The sequence below is a fragment of the Phymastichus coffea genome, unplaced genomic scaffold (assembly GCF_024137745.1).
Source record: "Phymastichus coffea isolate CEN01 unplaced genomic scaffold, Cenicafe_Pcof_1.1 PCOF00013, whole genome shotgun sequence".
In the NCBI taxonomy this organism is placed as follows: domain Eukaryota; kingdom Metazoa; phylum Arthropoda; class Insecta; order Hymenoptera; family Eulophidae; genus Phymastichus; species Phymastichus coffea.
The window spans coordinates 784,898-806,231 of record NW_026706824.1 but is presented as its reverse complement, the minus strand read 5'-3'; the positions used below and the strand labels follow the sequence as shown (position 1 = coordinate 806,231).

Below are 21,334 nucleotides of genomic sequence, written 5' to 3'. Positions count from 1 at the left end.
TGTTCACCTCACCCCCCCCCTGCTGATCGGCCCGTACGCTGTCGACTCACCTCCCCCCATTCTACTGAGTTATACCAGTGCGTTCTACGCACTCCCCCTCAGTTACTAAGTTGATCTGATGTGGCGTATACCGGTGCGTTCTACGCACTCCCCCTCCCCTACTAAGTTGATCTGATATGACGTATACCGGTGCGTTCTACGCACTCCCCCTCCCCTACTAAGTTGATCTGATATGGCGTATACCGGTGCGTTCTACGCACTCCCCCTCCCATACTGATTTGATTCCTATGCACTGCGCGCGCGTTCTGTGTTACGCGTTTTGATTGTTTTATTGTGTGTGTGTGTGTGTGTGTGTGTGTGTGTGTGTGTGTGTGTTTGTGCGCGCGCGCGCGTGTTAAAAATTTTTAGATTTATCTGAAAAAAAACGGACGGATCGGGGGATCGAACGCGCGTCCTCCGGATCCGCAGGCCGATGCTCTACCGCTAGAGCTATAGCCACTGTTACCACGGGCAATACCGTATTGTGTATACTGGCTACACACGCGAGAGATATGTGGGGGGGACGGCGGCGCCGGCGGCTGCTGCTGCTGCTGCTGCTGGGGAGGGCCCAAGCGCTAATACATACAAATGATAATAAATTTTAATAATTTTTTTATGTTCGATGTGTGCGCGCGGGCGCGCGTGTGTGCGTGCATGCGTGTCTCATCTACCGAAGATGGTTTAATAGAAAACAAACGTGCAAGTACCTGCTTACTTTCTTTTATTTGTAGACTTCGTGGTTGTAAGCTACTATAAATAGCACAGTGTAAGAATTATCGAATCTTTCATCAACCAGCATTCCAATAAAATGGATCGCTACTCTAAAGTAAAGTACTCTCGTCTTCCACAGCAAGACCTGGACGAAAAGAAGAACAAAGAATCATCGACATGGAAACAAAGTATTTCCAAATTTTGGAGCAATACTAAAAATTTTCCTGAACTAAAAGGCGATCAACAGTTCAATAACGAAAAGAAGAAATAATAATCATATGTATATATGTCATCATTGTACACCACCTCAACTAATAAATAAACATTTTTTTCTTCTAAATTCTAAGTTGTATAAATTTTTTTGTATCAATTGAAACAAAATTTTTTTTTATTGATAAAAAATATATCTTATTCTACATGTTCTTAAAAAAATACATATTATTCTACAAAGTATTTACTTAAAAACAAAATCACTATAGAAATCCTTCAACGACTTCATCGCTCTCTTCCCAATCCATACAACAGCCATCGATATAAAACTTTTTCATTATTTTAACGTTTTGATGTGTACATGTCGTTACGTATTTGCCGTTATGATTAGGGCACACGGTAACTGATTTTAATTTTTCGAAAGGCGAATAGCCCCAATCATTCAAATCGAAAACTTTGAGGCCATATCGTTCTAACCACTCTTTTTTCAAATCTCCGGAAACGAAAATTTTTGTGGCGTCTTTGAGTGTATCTGTGATGATGAATTTATGTTCTTCGTATTTATAATCGCCAGAGTTCCATATTAATCCATGATAGTAGAGTTCTAACCAGAGATTTTCTAATAAAGAAGATATTCGATTGATATAACCCGTCCCCCACTCCGCTCTTTTTCGGCGACGGCGGCTCGATAGCGGCGGCGGCGGCGGCCGGCGGCTCGACGGCGGCGGTTGGCGGCTCGATGGTGGCGGCGGCCGCGGCGGCGTCGACGGCGGCAGCAGCGACCGTTGGCTCGACTGCGATCATTCCCAACGCCTCTATCCGCCCCTCCCTCTCCACCAATGGAATGCCGTAATGGCCCCAAGGAAGCGTATCGGTGGTTCCGGGCAGCAAGAAGCGTTTATCGTCGTGCGCGCTGAGCGCGATCTTTGTTTGTCTCTCGCTGTACCATTGATGATGACGCGATCTGATGAACTTTTGCTGTAGGCTCAAAATCACATTTTCTCGGAGACATTTGACGTAGTCGGTGAACGTAATCGTGGTATTCAGCACCGAATTCTTGATCCCCTTTGCCTTCTTTATCGCATCTCTATTCCGAACTCTCACGCTGTACATTTTGCTTCTGAGTCCCACGAACTCGAGCATGAGCATTCCGGCGTTCTCGTCCTTCATCTTGCCGACCACCTTCTTATTGGCTCTGGGAATCGCGAAGCGATTCGGCTCTGGAAAATCCGACGTATCGAATTCGCGAATATCACGACGCATGACCTCGTACATGTCTACATTGGGGATCTCGTACACGAGACTGTCCGTGTCGGTGTACAGAAGCTTGCAACGCTCCTCGCCAATGGCGGCACCGAGCATGTAGTCGTAGTGGAATCGATACACGAGCGTCTTGGACAAGTCGAGAACAGCGAGACCTATGTAAATGGGTTTTCTCACGGTGATTTCCGTACGCAACAGTTGAATCGCCACCTGTTCGTCGTTGAAAATGTCGCTACTGTGGAAATTTGGTCGAGCTATCAGAGCCTCGGCACCGTATCGCCCCTCCCACTTGTTCACCAACTTCACGTCGATGTGTTTCTTCTCGTTTTCCATGGTCTTGCCGTACACCGCATTGTTGAACAGTTTGTACAGCATTTTTTCGAATTCGTTTGCCGCTCGTTTACGCAACTCGCTATTCAAATCGATGTACGTCTTGAGCCATGGGCTCTGCTTAAACGTTAAAACCCGATGTATCTTCGCGAGGTGCAAGCCATGCCCTATTGCTTGTTTTAGAGCTCTGTAGTGGATTACGTAACGCTCCTTATCATGGAGAGTCGTCATGAGCTTTTTCTGCTTGGATCCCGGAGCGGCTTTGTGCTCCGGACAAAATGGCATATCTCTGTGCGCATCGTGAATTTCTTCTGGATACTCCAAATCCACCTCGAGTATATAACCGAAGGCTGAGTCATCGGGAATATCGATGGAAAAGTTGGCGGCGGCGTCAATGTCGCAACATTCGAAATCACCGAGAGGAAGTGGCTCGGTCATACTCCAACCGTAAAGGTTATTGACGTCAAAATACATCAAATATTTGTCATCTTTATGTGGATCGTAGTTGTTGTCGTCGTCGTCGTCCATGTATGGATTGTTCGCGGCAGCGTACCTATTACAACACTGGCTAACTCCACCGCGAATGCCGCGCTCGACAAACATGAGCATGTCGATATCCGTCAAGAGCTCCAACGTTACACCCGTATACTTCAACATGGCGTCCCAACTCAGTCCGGGCGTCGCATAGTAGTGGGCCGGATCCAAACGATACGCCGTTCGACACTTGGCTCTGAAATTTTCAAAAACTTCGGCCAACAAGAGAACGTCCGTCTTGAGATACAAATCCGAATAGTTGCCGAGATCGGCGATGTCGAACGTTCTCCAAACGTTTTCCGCGTGACTGTACTCCTCGTCGCTGATATCCGAATCGTACAGACTGCTGTAAAAATCTTGCTTTCGTGGAAGCGTCGTCGTCTCCTCGAGTTTTGTAAACGACGATACATAGTCATACGGATATACACCTTTTCTCTTGAGTAGGGCAATCTGCGGCAGTGTGTATCCGTCATCTTGCTGAAAATGTCGCTCTAGAATATCGTGTTTTTCCAAGTACGACGATAGTTTGTCGAGCGAAGACGCCATAAATCGAAACGAATCGACGAAACGCAGCTTTATATCGGTACCTTCCACGTACTTCGTAAAAGATATGTATTTTTCCTTGGTTTGAGGAATGAGGCTCACTCGACCGGGAAATTCGTTCGCGATTTCCCCGATAAATAGATGCGCATCGTATCCGCTGAGATTGTGAAAAAAAACAGGTATAGTTCGCGATTCTTGATAAGCAATGTTACACGTGCTGTGAGCAGCTCCACGATACTTTCCCGTAAAGTGACAATGATCGCGAACTTTTCTGTCTTTTTTTTTTTTTTCATTCTCGACAAAAGGCCTATTACATATATGACATAGCGTAGCACGAAGAAAGCTAAATGCCTCTTGAAACGTTAAATTTTCCATAGGCTGCGGGCTTCTGTACAACTCTTGTAGATACTTGGCCAAATCGTGAAGATTGCGAACGAACCACTTGGCCGGAGCAACGTCATTGACGGTTTTCTGTCTGTACCTTCGATAACGCGAAAGAGAGTCATCGTATCTACACTTGACGAAAAAGCTAACGCTGTACGGTTTATGACTTTGATAGATCCGCTCGTCGTTGGATACCGCTTCCAAGAGACTCTCAAAATCGGCGTACACGACGAGCGGTACCGCGCACTCATTTTTAAAGTTTTCAAATTGTAAATATTTATCCTTGACACTGGGAAGCACAATTTTACACATATTCACATTTTTACAGTCGATCTCGTGCGTTTTCAATCTCTCTTCAGTTAGAAAATAGTGCAAGCAACGATCGCATATGTACGACTTACATTTGCGAAATGACAACTGTCGATACATCAATCGAGATAAGTCTTTTATCCAAACGTAGTGCACTTTGTATGGTATACCGGGACGTTCCATTTGCTGCTGCTGCTTTTCGTTTACATCGATATAATAATTTTCCACTAGAAGAAGATTCACATGCCTGTCTTTTTTCTCATCGGTCAAATGTTGCGGCAACACATCGTAGGATCCATTATTCAAATTTAAAAAGTACACGTTCACTGAAACGTTGTTTTGCTTTTCAAATTTCACGATTTCTTTCGGGTGTACCGGAAATGATAGATTTTTGAAATTATATTTATCTTGATGGGCAGTATAGGCAGTGACACGGCATGCATTCCTTGCGACTGGATGTAACGCCGAAAGGATGGCCCACTTGAAGCATTCGTTATCGTTGTTCCGCACGTTCACACAGGCTTTCTTATTTTTAACAGGCTTGGTCAATTCAACGTAATAACCAACTCTCATAGGATTGTACTTGCTGATATTTACGGTTAAGTTTAATATAACGCGAAGAGACCAGCCTGAGTCTTGCTCTTGAAATTCTTCCGTGCTCTTACTAATTGGTTGTAAAACGTTTTCGACGAACCACTCGTCTATGTCTGTGGTTAGGTATATCGGCGCCATCTTTGTATTGAAATGCTTCACATCGAGCTTTTCATCGCAATTATTCTTTTCGACTGCATACTCGGCATCCAGTACGGCATTAACTTTTAAAGAACTATCTTTCTTCAAGGTCTCCTTAATTTGAGCATGGAATAATGGTTTGGCATGCCTCAAAAACGCATTCAAATCCAGATGTTTCAGACTGTTTTTATTCTGCCTTTGAACGCACTATTGATGTCGTTCCAGTGAACTGTTTAGTCTTGAGCTGGATTAACGACAGCCGGTGTAGTGGTAGTAGTAGAAGTAGTAGTATTAGTAGTAGTAGTAGTAATAGTAGTAGTAGTAGTAGTAGTAGTAGTAGTAGTAGTAGTAGTAGTAGTAGTAGTACTAGCCGGTTCGAGACCTTCACCAACTACATCTAAAATAACGAGAGGTTCGTATATGGATTGTTCGCTATGCTTGCTCACCACAGGTTCGGCAATCGATGAGGTGGCAATGGGGGGCTGTGCCAACAGCCTACTCTTGTATTCGTTTAGCAGATGTAAAACGCTTCTAATCATGCACATAGCTGCCTGCAGCTTCTGTTTGCCAGACACGATCAAGCTAGGCGAACGAGAAAGCTCATCGGCTTTGCGCAAAGCCAATGAACCCAGTGACAACCATCTTTCGATGTCTTCGACACTAGCACAACCTGCATTCGCCAGACGATGTGCGCGCAAGAGCAACAAAGCTGTGTTCTTGAAATACTCAGCCATGATGCTAGTTACTCAACTGAGCAGATTTGACAAATCCATCGAGTTATATTCATTACTCGTCAATGCTGATTGGTTGGAAAAAGTATAGAGGGGGGTGAACGATTGTGATTGATCGAAAAATTATAGTGGGGCATCAACAAGTGCAAGCTCAGTATAAAAAGACATTCATTCGTCTGTATTGACGCAGTCGTCGACGTCGATTCCTCAGTTACTACGATGGATTTTGTTGTAGACGTACAGGGCTTCAAAACTAGCTTAAACGAATTCGTATTCAAGGAGATTGCTGTTTGTCCTCTGGAAGATCCAACTCCATCGGTGCTTCTGTTTAATCAACCTTACCCATGGGAGTGGTTATTAAAGAAAAATCAGTGTGAAAACCGGTGGTTAGCGAGAAATTTTCATGGTATTCCGTGGGAATCTGACGATTTACCGTACGACGATCTTGGAAAAATAATCAAAAAAACACTTTTTGGAGCAACTATTTTTGTCAAAGGTCTTGAAAAAACAAAATGGCTGAGAAATTTGTTGACCAATGCACAGTAAGTGTCTTTTCGTCGCCTATCATCTTAAAGAGAAAAAATGATATCTAATGATTTTTTTTACAGAACGACTGTGGTTAACGTTGAAGATTTGGGTTGTCCATCACTCAAGAATATTTCAAACGATAGCATTTCCGTATGCAGTAACCACAACGCGTATCTATCAAATCCACCGTGTGCCTTTAAAAACGCGCTGGCTATCAGTAGATGGATGCTCACTCGCAAAAGTCGTGATATGTAATTTGATTTTTTTATATCTAAGTTTGAAAAATAAATTTTAAAAATTAACGTATCGATCAATCCTTGTTTTTACTCACTTATAATATATAAATTTTAGAAACAAAAAAATATAACATTAAAATACAAAAAAATATTAGATTAAAAGAGAAAAAAAGTACACAAACATTTTTTAAAAATAATAGGAACTTTATTAAAACCAAACAAGAACAAATTTACGCAAAATAAGCACGAACGCGTTTGCTAATAGTTTGACGACATATTGGACAATCGTCAATTCTTGATGCACAATCCATGCATACAGTGATATGTCCACAAGGTAAAAAAAGTACAGCGACCCTAGCATCCAAACATATCTTACATCTGGTAATTTCAAGTTGACGCAAAATATTGCCTATATCTCGCTGAGACTTTTCAACCCTTTCGCGAATTTTATTCATTTTTTCATTTTGTTTATCGATACTCTTCTTATAACCGCGTACAAATTCTTCGCAAACAGATACCATACCAACAGTTGCATTTGCTATGGTTTTCGAAGCACATTTCTCCGTCAAATGTAAATCGGAAAAAAGCTGTGTAACAAGACCCTCAATCGATAACGATAACGGAGGCTCGTCTGTACTCGAAGGTGGGCTAGTTGTTGCGCACGCCGTTGCTGCCCGATACTCGAGCTTATACGGTCCACAAACATCTTTTTCTTCGAGGAGGTACCGGTACGGGGCTCGATCCGATCGGCACCCTGCCGCAACTTCTGTTACGAATGAAAAGGCAGCCCCCATCTCAGCGCTTATGTTCCGTCATAGGGTCGTCACCTTCTTCCCAACGACAGACTTCCATACCACATTCAAAACAGCGCACTTGATCGATCTGCCCCGTATAATAAAAGCCGCCCGCAGCAAGATCTGCTGGTCGTACGTGTGCACATGTCCATTAAAACGTGAAGCTATCCAGCCTCGCTTGCTCAAATCTACACAAATAAAAAAAATATTGAAAAAAAAATATATAAGTATGTTTTATAAACAATAAAACAAATAATTACCTATAGTCAATCTTGTTGGAGCTCATTGTAGAATGTTCGTATAACCTTTTTTTCTTTAACACTTTACACTAGTTCACTCTGGATGCGAATGCGACTGCTGATGAGATGCAGCTCATTTTTATAACGAACGATTGAGATTTCCCCTTCCATCCTCCATTAAAAAATTCCATACATGCCATACGTGCCATACATTCCATTCATTCCATACATGCCATACATTGCATAAAAAAATTCATTTAATTTTTATGAGTTATACATACACGTGTGCACGCGTAATAATTCCATACATGCAATACGTGCCATACATTCCATTCATTCCATACATGCCATACTTGCATAAAAAAATTCATTTAATTTTTATGAGTTATACATACACGTGCGCACGTTTATGCGTATGTAAAGCATACAACTTGTGGGGAATTGACTCAACAGCCGATGCGAGTGACGTCATTTAAAACTGTCGCATATACGCACTGATTTTTAATAACGATATTTTAATTATTTTTAATTAATAAGAAATTACCTATGCTTTCTGATGAATTTAATTGTTGACAATTTACATATAAATAATTAGTAACATTATTTATCGAATTTTTTTCTCGTAATAATCTTTCGGTAATAGATATACAGGAGAATCGAACCTAGCCTCTTTTGCATCTATACGACAGTGCTCTACCGTCTGAGTCATTGTCGCTCTTTCTAAAGATAGTGCATACTAACTGTATATTATTTTATGATTTAGGAAAAAAATTATCATTTTTTTTAGTGTTATTTTGTACACTGAATTAAAGGAAATATTTTTATTTTGTATATTTTTTAACTAATTAAAAAAATACTTACCTTATACTTACCTGCTCGTTTCGCTGAAAATGGAGGGGGGGGTAAGAATAAAGAAAAACACAAGGTTGAATTTATTCGTAATTTCAAATTGTTATTGTTTTAGTACTTACCTTTGCGTCTACGATATATTTGCACATACGTTTGAATAACACTTAAAAGTGCTGATTTTTAAAAAAAATTATATAAGTTTTTTTATTAAACAAATAGTTAGTCTATGTTATATTTAACCATACGTTTGAATAGCACTGAAAAGTGCTGCATTATAAAAAAATAATATAAATTTTTTTTATTGAAAATTTAGCACTGAAAAGTGCTGTTTGAAATTGATCATGATATCGATTAACTGTTGGGATTGTACAGCTTCGTCAACTTGAAAAAAAAAAAAAAGTGGCCCAGAAAAGGGCCGATCGTTCGTTCGCTTGCAACTTGTCACTACCAACGGCTTGCCACCACCTACTCTTCGTCCGTTGCGTGAGAAATAAAGAGCGTACGGGCTATCGCGATCCTATATTAATACACATTGGCGTCTCTTCTCCGCACTAATCACATTTTCATTAGCTACTCCCACCACTAATTATGATTGTCTTATGCGTGCGACAAAATCAGTGCTGTCGCGTAGTCTCGCATCCCTACTCCCAAATCTTCGACCAATGACCAAAACGCGGCTAGTGTTTCAAAAGATGAATAAAAATTCGAACGCCTTGCAACGATACGTTATTGTGATTTTTTTGTCGTGGAATTAAGTGAAGTGTTCAGTGAAGTAAAATGAGTGATGAACGGTTGGAAAATTTGTTTTCGTTGGACGATGCGTCGTGGCAAGACGCACTGAATGAAGCAATCGAGGCGTTGGGCGAGGACATAGATCTTTCCGAAGATGAAGTCTTCGGATTGATCGATTTACCGGTGCAAGAAGCAGCGGTGGACGAAGTCGTCGTCGAGCAGCCGCGAACACCTTCGCCGAGGAGGAGGAACGACGACGACGACATCCACGAAGCGGCAACCATTCGGATGCCGCTGACACCTCCACCTTTAATATTGCAAGTACATTTTTTTTTTCATTCTCTTTTACCCTCTCTCTCATTCTGTTTTTTTATAATTAATACCATTATACTAATAACACAATTATATTTAAATTTTATTAATTTATTAATAAAATGGTATTAGTTATACATAAATTTTTTTAAAATAATAAGAGCATATAAGTTTTTAAATTAAAAAAAGAGGTTCTGTTCTTTTTTTCTGTATACTAATAACACAATTATATATCTAATAATATTGTATTAATAAATTGATAAAATTTTATATAGATAATTTATCAATTTATCAATGTAAAAGTATTATTCGTTATATAATATGTATGTACGTGTGTATATGAGAGAGAGAGAGAGTATATACTTCAATTTTAAATTTAACATTCTTTTCTCTCACGTACTTAAAATTTCTTATTTTGCGATGTCCGGTTTTCGTCGTCGTAGTCGCGTTATCGGCATAATATAAATACAAGTGTTTCCGATTACAGCAGGCATCGGACAGCGCCACTCGAATTACCGCCACCGTCTCCACGCTCCCGATCGTCTTCAACGGTGAATGTGTAAGTTGAATATTTATTATACAGATAGATATATGAAATGATTTTTTTCAAAATAAAGAATCTTTTTTTTTGCAGGTCTGATGACGACAACGACGACGACGTGGAGATGGTCTGCGAGGTGATTGTCTCGCGTCGACCACCACCACCACCACCACCACCATCACGAAGCGTGACATGCGTCGACCTGGTGACGCCTCGAGGAGCACCCGTGATCATCGACATCACAACGCCACAACAGCCGCTCTTGGTGAACTTAGTTTCACCACCAGCGATACAAGAGACGTCCTGCCGCCAACGAGAACAGGTATGATTCTTTTTTTCTCTTTTCTTTTTTTTTTAATCGGCAGTAGTATGTTCTAAGTTTTTTTTCATTTTTTTGTTGCAGGTCGGCGATCACAACAACACCATGCCAGTATGCGAGGGCTGGGAGTGCGCACACTGCGCCGCTGGTCGCTGCAGTCGGCAGCCGCAGTGGGTGGAATTACCACCGCAGCGCGGCAGCAGGCGGCACGTCGATCGGAACGGGCCGGTCAGACAGGTGGTGCGAAGATTATTCGCATCGAGGTCGAGCAGTCCCGAAGATTCCCCCGCTGTGCGCCAGCCTTCTCGGTCGCCGTCGCCAGCTCCGTTGAGTAGGCAGCCTTCTCGATCGCCCGCGGAATTACCCACAACGGCGCTCATGCAGAGTCTCCGCATCGCGGGGAAAAAGCGCCTGCGCGTCACGGACGAAACCGTCGACGGCGCCCCGCGGTATAAAATTGCAAAATTTTTCACCGCTGACGACGACGACGACGACGACGACGACGACGACGACGACGCCGATGATAATGATGATGGCGAAAACTAGGCGTTAGTTTTTTTTATACATTTTTGTAGATTTTTTGTATTTTTTTGTAGATTTTTTATATTTTGTTATATAATAAATAATTATTAATAATAATGTCTTTTCTTATAAATAATTATTAATAATATATCTTTTCTAATTTCAGCGATCAGACACACACACACACACACACATTGATAATATATCTATATAATAAATATCTATTTATAATATTTATTAAAATTTATTGTATTAGCGCTTGGGCCCTCCCCAGCAGCAGCAGCAGCAGCAGCAGCAGCAGCAGCCGGCGCCGCCCCCCCCACATATCAATCGCGTGTGTAGCCAGTATACACAATACGGTATTGCCCGTGGTAACAGTGGCTGTAGCTCTAGCGGTAGAGCATCGGCCTGCGGATCCGGAGGACGCGCGTTCGATCCCCCGATCCATCCGTTTTTTTTCAGATAAATCTAAAAATTTTTAATACGCGCGCGCGCACACACACACACACACACAATAAAACAATCAAAACGCGTAACACAGAACGCGCGCGCAGTGCATAGGAATCAAATCAGTGGGAGAGGGGGAAATGCAGAGAACGCACGCCACATCAGATCAACTCAGTAGGGGAGAGGGAGTGCGTAGAACGCACCGGTATACGCCACATCAGATCAACTCAGTAGGGGAGGGGGAGTGCGTAGAACGCACCGGTATAACTTAGTAGGAGGGGGGGGAGGTGAGTCGACAGCGCACGGGCCGATCAGCAGGGGGGGGGGGGTGAGGTAAACATGCACACACCTCAACTCACACGCTTCAACTCAGTGAGCTGATACCCCTCTGAGTTGATGCCCCTCTAGTTTACCTACTATAAATGATTTTTAAAGAATTTTAGATGCACATATTATGCTCTTTGAGAATTTTAAATAGTCAAAAGTTATCTCTATTTCTATACTTTTAGGCAAAACTTTTTTGTAAGCACACAAAGAAATAAGCTTGTTGTACTATAATAATCATATAGAACCATAATATGATGCGTGGAAATCTATATTGTGTATAAGTATAAATACAAAATTCTAGGCAAAACTAACTTATTTGTTCCAAAACTTTCATGCAAGTCAATTTCTCTACTCAACCTTTCTTTCTTTTCAACAAATTCTCACAAGAAATAAACTGTTTGAATACTAAAGTAACTATTTAAGCATTATTAAGAATAATAGTCAGAATAATGTTTTGAAAAAAAATGGGCACCTGACTAACAACGATATGTGCAACTCGCCCGTGACAAATCGTGGCACTGACTGTGACGAAAGAAAATAGGCATTGTTTGTAAATATCTAAAGATACGCAGCAAAAATACCTGTATTTATATACATATGGCTGCTTGGCAGAATCTGATAAGCGACAATTGTATGGAAATTAAGTTAACATCGGATTCTTCATATTTGAGTGTTACTATTATCAAGATCGATAATTTACATGAAAAATGAAAAACCAATTTAAATCTGCCAAAATCACGATAAAAATCGAATAAGTTAGTCTGTCTAATATATTTTTTTAACTTTAAAGATAGAAAAAACAATCGTCAAATCATAAATAAATCACTTATTCGATTCACTCATGCGACCACAGATATAATTTTAATTGTGGTACAACATTAAAAAAAAGCGAATGTTTATTAAGAAAATTATTTATATACAATAATTTTTGATAGTGTATCTGTTTTATCTTGTAAATGTTTATTTTTATATAACATAAAAGTATAACTTGATGGCTCTAAAATGGTATTTATAATTAACAATAGTACTTGTGACTTTTCAGAAATTTCACATTAAAATATTTCGGGTTGAAGAATTTAAATTCAAGAATAATTATTTTAGCTAATCAAAACTATGAATGTATTCATCTGGAAGAGATTCATTTGGATAATTGAAAGTTGGTCTTTAGCGTGTCTTTACATAGAGTTTAAAACAAAAAATTAATTCACGTGGAATACATTTTTATTTAAACGATAAGTTTTTTTGTTATAATTGTCAAAAGTGCAGTTTTAACTCCTCGGTGACGAGAGTTTTCCATTTCAATACATACTTAAAAATCCCTTAAAAAAGTCGATCAGATTAAAAAATAATAAATTATACCAATCAAAAAAATACGGTTTTTACCAATAAACTTTACAAGTAGATTTAATTCTGCTAGAAAATTAATCATTACATATAAAATACGTCAGTACTTTTAGACTTTCTATAATATATCCATATAGCACATAAATCAGATAACTACGGCATTTGGTTTCAATGAAAATTAAGGATAGTTTATGCATACCAGTCTACTTTAGTATTCAACGTCATTCCAAATAAAACAGTACCACTATTGTTGAATTTCGTTTTTAGTTTAAAAAAAAAAATCTTTTTTTAATCACATCTACCCTTACCATAGTTAGGGAATGCAATCTCTTGAAGATTGGTATAATTTTGTTGACTAGTAATAATCAATTTCCAGTTGAATTTGGAAATTTGCTACGGAGAAAGAGAGATACCCTGAAAAATGTACTTTAAAAACAAATTTCCGGAATTGTTTTCACCTCTTTAAAACATTTATCGCTATATAAAATAATGTTCATCTCTTGTTTTTCTGAAAATATATAAACAACTAAAATTCCATTGAAATCTATGGTGCTTGCCATGTCTCATCTATTCCACGTATTATATATCGACTTTTCCACGTGAATAGTTTCGACGTGCTGGTTTGTATAACTTCAACTACTCTGATATTTCATTTTCAATATATTTATTATTATTGATACATAAATTCAAACGATATATTCTTTAAATCTTTCTACTTAGTAGTTTCTTGTAAATGTATAATCGGTGCTCGATATGCTTGCAATTCCGACCTTATTATATTTAGAGTGTTTAAGATTATTTATTTTAGTCCTAAGCGGCGTAACGTCAGCTTCACTAGTTCTTCGTAACGTTCGTAAGTTTACCGCACCGTTACTCTACTGCGGATCGGCTATATTACATTCTTTTGTCATCCATATTGTATTGTCCGTCTTTAGTAATTTTATAGCCTACACCAGAAGGACCTTGATTACTCTCCTTTTTATTCAATTTACGACTAAATACATCAACACTCATTTTATTACTGAGGAATAATTAGGATTCTCTTAATATATATAGTCAGCTTCACGTAATTTTTCAGTGATTGAATGAATTTCATTATCATGACTAGGATTACCAACAATTTGTTCGGCTATAAGCAATCTCGAGTTCGTTTGGATCATCCTAATATACATAATCAAAAAATGTTCTTTTTCTTGCTATTTTATAGTTAGAAAAAAGACCTCTTCCATCAATAGTCGATTTTCGCTTCTTGAACTACCACTCAAATATAAATTTAGACCAATATACTTTTTTAAATTATTTACATGCTTATCGCGATATTTTCCATTTGTTTCATATCTCTTACGATGAACGTTAGTGATTTCAAGAATTTTTATATAATTTTCAATATCCGATAGACTGATGAATTTAGAATTAGATTCTTTACGAAAGAGACGTTCCATTAAACCAGACGTCTTACGGTACGCTTCATCATTCATAGTCACGTTATCGTTTTCGAAAGTAAATTGGAGAATTACCTATTACATGTATTTTTTTGCAAGCGAATACGAAATGTTTTGTCGAAATTACATCTCTGTTGAGGTTCATGGAATAGTCGAACATAGTTTTCTACAATCTAATCATTCAATAGTTGTTGTTGTTCTGTATTTTGCATTTCAACTAATTTTGTCTAAATTTATTGCAGCTGTATCAAATGATGATTCAGCAGTCTTATCAAATTCGTCTACACCATCAATAAAAATAACAGATTCAAACGTAGTATCAAGCAGTTGCAATATATAATTTAATTCTTTAACAGTACTATTGAAATATTGAGATTTATAGAGATTGTCAGCTGTTGTTTTTGATTCGAAATCTAATTTTTTCCTCCTTCTTCGTTCCCTGTCCAGTAATAGCGTTAGTTTTATCAATAGCTACTTCCACAAGTTTCTTCAGTGGATGAACCATTAGTTTAAAATTTTTATTTAATGTATTCTCTAAATTAGCTTTGTTAGGTTTTATTCGGTAACGCTTACGTCTGATGTTATCACGAGCCTCAGATAAATGCTCAAGCACCTTCTTTTCTCTTTCAAAATCAGCTATTTTGACCAAGAGACTTATGGAGTAATTTTGCCCTATGGCAAGGTATGCAGTAAGAATTTTTTTATTTCAATTTTGATCTGTATATCTATATATTAGATTAGCTAAGCTGTCTTACGATATCGTTGCATTTTATTTCTTATCGATATCATGTATCCAGCATATTATCCAGACCTTATTTATATACACCATTGAAAAATATAGCCAATCAAAACAAATCTTACAATGGTCAGGCGGTTTCTCGATCCTGTGTATTATTTTTATCGTCAATGTGGTTTACCGGTCTGCTCTTTAACTGCTGTTTTGAATACGAGGGGGGGGGGGGGTGTCAATAAGTCTTTACAAAAAGAAGGAAATAAAAGTTTTGCGTATGTAATTTTTCTTATTTTTCGACATAATCTCCTTGAAGGTTGATACATTTTATTAAACGGACTTACAGTTATTTTAAGCCATCAGAAAAATATTATTTCTGAAAACTCTGAAAATAAGCATTTGTTTCGGCGATGACTTCTTCATTCGACATGAATCGTTGTCCGGCAAGCCATTTTTTAAGGTTAGGAAATAAGAAAAAGTCACTGAGAGCCAAATCAGGAGAATATGGTGGATGGTCAATTAATTCGAACTTTAAATCGTTAATTTTTTGCCATCGAAACTGCACACGTGTGAACTCGAGCATTATCTTGAAGAAAGAGGCATTTTTTTTGTTCAAGTGAGGACGTTTTTTTCTGATTTTTTCTTTCAGCTAACCTTATATTGACGCATAATATTGTCCAGTCTTGCCCTTTTCCGAGTAGTCGATGTAGATGATTCCATACGCATCCCAGAAAACCGTGGCCATAATCTTGCCAGCTGACTTTACTGTCTTTGTCTTCTTTGGGGATGTTTCTCCTGCGGTAATTCATTGTTTGGACTGTTCTTTGGTTTCAGGAGTGTAGTGGTGTACCCATGTTTCGTCTAGAGTTACGAGTCGACGCCAAAAGTCTTCCGGAGCACGACGTATGCGTGCCAAAAGAGCCTCAGAGGTGACCACGCGGGTTCGTTTATTTTCAATAGTGAGCAAACGCGGCACCTATCTTGCTGATATTTTTTTCATCCCCAATTTTTCATGCAAAATTGAAATGATTCTACCGTTTGATACCCCTGTGGCCTCAACTAATTCTCACAATTTTATTCTTCTACCACTCAACACGATATCGTGGATTTTGTTGACCATTTCGGGCGTACTCAATTCTACGGGGCGTCCTGAATGAGGTTCATCTTTTGTTGTTTAAATTCATTTACCCAGTTATAAACAGTCTTAAACACAGGGGCAGATTTGGCATGTACGGCGTTCAACTCAACTGAGATTTCTTTTGATGTAAGGCCTTTCGAATGAAAATGTTTTATCACCGCTCGAAACTCTGTTTTTTCCATTTTTCAAATAAACCAATAACTTTTTGTTCAACCCACGCTCATAAAAAACAACTTAATGAATCGAGCTGTAACTTTGTATGATATCTAATTAGCAGTATTGCTTGCCAAAAACATCATAATTTAAGCGTGACGAGTACTATACCTTGGATTTTGTAAAGATTTACTGACCCCCCTCGTACTCGTATATTGAAAATAGTGTATTTTTCTTAAAATATAGCATTTTTTGAATATTGGCCTATCGATATCTTTATCCAGAGGGCCCATTGGATGGAATTCTTCTTAGAAACTTCCTTTATGTAGAAAAGAAGGAGACCTACCAAGTTTCATCAAAATTAGCCATCCAGAAGGTTGACTGTCCCTTTACCATAGTACAGTTCAATTAGTAGAGACCAGTGGTCACCCACACAACCTCGTTAAAAAGATATTTAACAAGAAGGATGAACAGAAAAGTTGATCTGTAAAGAAAAAAACACTATTCATATCACGAAGCCACGCTGAATTCGAACGAGTGAGAGCTAACACGCGCTTGAGTCCTATGCGAAATATCTAGCTATTATATACACACTGAGAATTGTACAAGGTACGCGTCACAGTGGGTGCAATGGCAGAGAGCCAGCTTGTGAACCTAGAGAGTAGATATGCTATGTTTATTCTGACAGGAGACGTTACGTAACGGTGCAAGCTGGTGGAAGACATCATGTAACGATAAGGGCTGGCGGAGATATCATGGGATTGATGGGAGTTAGAGGATGACGTAATGATAGAATATTTAATGAATTTATTGTGGGATGGATGCATTATTCCTACAATAAATTGAATATAATTTTAATCACTCCCGCGTTTAGTTATATATATATATTGATTAGTCTCGCGATCGGTTACGATAGTTCTGTAATAATGTGAGAGCAGGAGCGAGGGCTATAGTGACGGCTATAGTGTGCTCTACTGTAAGTAAGGCCCTATTGAAAGGGATGATGGCGAGAGAGAGCACTCCTACCGTGATAAAGATCTTTTTCGACGTTTCGGCTAAGATATATCTTTTCTAGCCATTAGACATGATAGGACTGCCCATATAAAATATATAAAATAAGATAATTGCTACTGATAAGGTAATTGCTAGAGAGTTTCAATAAGATTCTAGTATTTATGATATACAATATTTAGTAAGGACACTCTTCACAACTAACTACTAATGCATTGGTAAATGATTTTAACATAATACGGCACCTTGTTAACACCTATGGATTTTAGACTTTATCATTACGTTCTTTATTGCAGTAAGGAAAAATATTGATTAAAAAAATAAAAGAGAGGAAGTTTTTCCTTCTACATGAGGGGATGAGTTTAGCTGTAGTTTCTTTAATTTTTCTCAAAACGTGCTCTCGAAAGCATTGTCGAAATTTAATTATACCTTTTGGATATTTGGAAATACATATATAACTCAGCTGTCGATAGTTTTATACATGTATATATGTATACAATGGAAGTATCTAAATTCTTATTGTATTATATGGAATATTAATTTTCTTTATCTATTAAATTTTATTCTAGCAATCAAATATCACCCAAATCTTTCGAGAGTTTCTAGCAATTACAGCGCTAAGCTAGAATGCAATATATATGAACGGATCTCAACTAGTTTGAGTTATAGAACAATAACTCTTAACAATAGTGGTAAATATTTTTTTATTAAAACAATTTTATTTATTATATGGTGTAACGGGATGGATTAGCTGGTACAAAATGGGTTTATTAAAGAACAAACTCCCACGATGCAGAGCTGACCGCCGCTCCGTTAAACACGTATGAGTATACGTGTATTCGCCTTTACGTTTGATACTTTCGTTCTGATGTCTTCTTTCCAACAGAGTTGAACTCACCTTAAGTCACCTGACTTGTGACACTCGATCTATCTTAGTTGTGAGTGACCTAATGTTTACTCAAACTAATCCCCTAGATGAAATTGATTTAAAATTTAACAGGTGATGGATCCGTTAAACTAAAAGGGAACAAAATAACATAATGCGGCAAATAAAATCAAGATCGTTTATGTCTATTAAACTACAGTCTTCGATGGGCTGAAAGACTTATGCTCTTGAAAATGATTTACAAATTGCTACAATAATACGGGGGGAGGGAGGGTAAAAATTTTAAATTCGACCGCGAAAACTAACGCTCGGCGTGAACACACAAACGATCGCGATAGGCAAAATATTCTCGTACATATTTTGTCGCGCAGAAAAAGGGATGTACACCTTCCCTGCGATGCAATTACGGTGATCAGCCGTAATTGTTAAAGAAAATCGAATGTTGATGTTCTTTTGGAACCAGCTACGCTGCCTCGTTCACGAAGATCTGTTACTGCTACACAATTAATGCTTCTGTTCGCTGCTGTTGCGTTTTTCTGCTGCTGTGTTTGCTGCATGCGACCCCTCCCGCACGTATCAAAAAACCCAGAAAACTTTTGATATCAAAAGGCAAAGCGCAGTGGAAATCTATTTGGCGGTACTCTAACGCACAACAGCTGACACTTAACTGAAACTTTGAACTCTCGCGCGCCCCCTTTCTCTGTCAGACGTTCGCTCTAGCGTCGCGAGTGCTACAGAATCGCGAATGTATCGATTGATCGAATCGATTACCGTTGTAATGGAAAATTTATATTTTCATTATTTTCTTTTTTTTTCTGTTTTTACAGATGCCTAGAGATTACACAAATTATAAAATGCGAAATTTCAAGAGCCATATGAATAAAGCAAAAGCAGACTTAAAAAAGCTTCATGACATCGCTTGTGCTTAGGTAGTTTATACGAAACAAGCTGTTGCACGAGCAGAATAAGAAAAAAGAAAATAGAAAGGTAAAGAAGATGAAGTTGAGTCAAAAAAACAAAGCTATAGCACCTCAATCGGATGTAATAGTAGCACTAGCTTGCCACTGCCATCACATCTAACGAAGTCTTCAGGTAAATTTAATATATTTATGAAGTCTATAAAATTCATTATACCATCACTTAATTGATTAATAATTATAAAAAATGTAATTGGAACGGAAACTCGTATAAACTCCAGTAGAATCGAAACATGAAGACGAAAAAGCAGATTTGACGGTTAATAAAAAAGGAAGACTGCGCCGTGAAATTCAGATGGGATAAAATAATTCGATGTAAGAAGTAAGTTACAAAAAAAATATAAAGGAAGGAGGAGGATACCAGGAGCTTCATTAACCCATTAAAGCCCATGCTTGAACTAATAGGCTAACAGTAAAACTAATTATTGGATCATTTGCTTTTTGACAAAAAGTAACCGTTTTTTTTTTGTTTTTCGAAATTCATTGTTTAATATTAATTCTTTAAACAAATAAAAAATTACATTGCAAAATTGATAAACTAATAAAGACAAAAATAAGATCCTCCTACCATAAAATGATTTCCAAGTGTATTGAAAAAGTCAGTCTCGTTTTCTTTTATTTTTTTGTTTAGACGATAATAAACAGCTGATATTGTTATGGATCCATCTATATCCTTGATGATTACACTGGTTGCTTGTAAATAGATTTCACTAGTGTAGATGTGGATATAGTGGTTTATTTTTGTTTTGATTAAGATTGCAGTATTCCGAGTGCTTTATTAAGCAAATGATTGATTTTATGTACAGTGTAGTTTGGTATATTATGTTAATTTTTACTTGTAAAGTGTGTTTCTGATATCAACCCGATGTATATATTTTTATAGTTTAAAAATGCTTTTAATAATATGCCTCTGCATATTATTATACCGTTTGTATTCCACACAGCGAGTTTTGAACTGATCGTTATGCTCTTTTGTTTACTGATACAGTTAAAAAATTTAGCATAGTATCCATTCTTTGTACATCATTCTTGCTTCATCATATGTTCGAGTGTATTGTTTGTGTTTACTTTGTTCGTATGTCTACTTAGCTCTGCTTAAACTGTTCGTTTTGATATTTCTATCTCACTCTGATTGTTTCATATTTATATTAGTAGGTAAATTAGAGAGGCCTAAGCTCAGTGGAGTATCAGCTCACCTCAAATGATGCCCGTGCATTTTCACTTTGGTATGTCAACCCACCTTCTCCCTGTCCTTTACTGAGCTGATGTGCTCTCTGAGCTGATGCTCGTGCGTTTTGTTTTCTACGGTTTCATTTCGTTGTGTGTGTGTTAAATTTTTAGACATAATAAAGTAAATTTTATTGAAATAAACAAACGGATAGGTCGGGGGATCGAACCTGCGTCCTCTAGATCCGCAGGCCGATGCTTTAGCGCTAGAGCCACTACCACTAGTACCACGGACAATTCTTATTGTGTATATTGGTTACACGATTGGTATAGGGCCCAAAACCGCTAATATATATAACTAATAATTCTATTCTATATATTTATTATAATTAGTATAAAATGAACTTTTTACAATTCAACGTGTGTGTATGTGTGTGCGGGCATGTGTGTATGTTTCACCTACCGAAGATGATCTAATTAAAAAAAGTGCAAGTACCTGTGAAATCCAAGATGAAAAACATTTGCAACACAAAATCCTAATTACTTTTTTTTATTTGTAGCCTTGGTGGTTGTAAGCTACTATAAATAGCACAGCGTAAAAATCATCGAATTATTCATCAACCAGTATTCTAATAAAATGGATCGCTACCCTAAAGTAAAGTAAGACTCTCGTCTTCCACAAGAAGACTCAGACGAAAATAAGAATAAACAAGCATCGACATGGGAACAAACTATTTCCAAATTTGTATGCAATACTAATAATTTTTCTGGACAAAAAGGCTATCGGCAGTTCAATAACGAAAAGAAGGACTAATAATCATATGTACACATGTTATCATTATACACCACCTCAA

At 38.0% G+C, this 21,334-nt stretch overlaps 1 protein-coding gene across 1 annotated transcript in view; it reads left to right on the top strand.

Moving 5' to 3' along the window:
* LOC131673252 (uncharacterized) overlaps positions 1-21,334 on the top strand; it is a 1,160,519-nt gene that overhangs the window by 461,772 nt on the left and 677,413 nt on the right. The window contains exon 3 of the mRNA XM_058951130.1: positions 19,164-19,428. The gene's annotated coding sequence lies outside the window, so the exon portion shown is untranslated. The remainder of the gene's footprint in view (positions 1-19,163; positions 19,429-21,334) is intronic.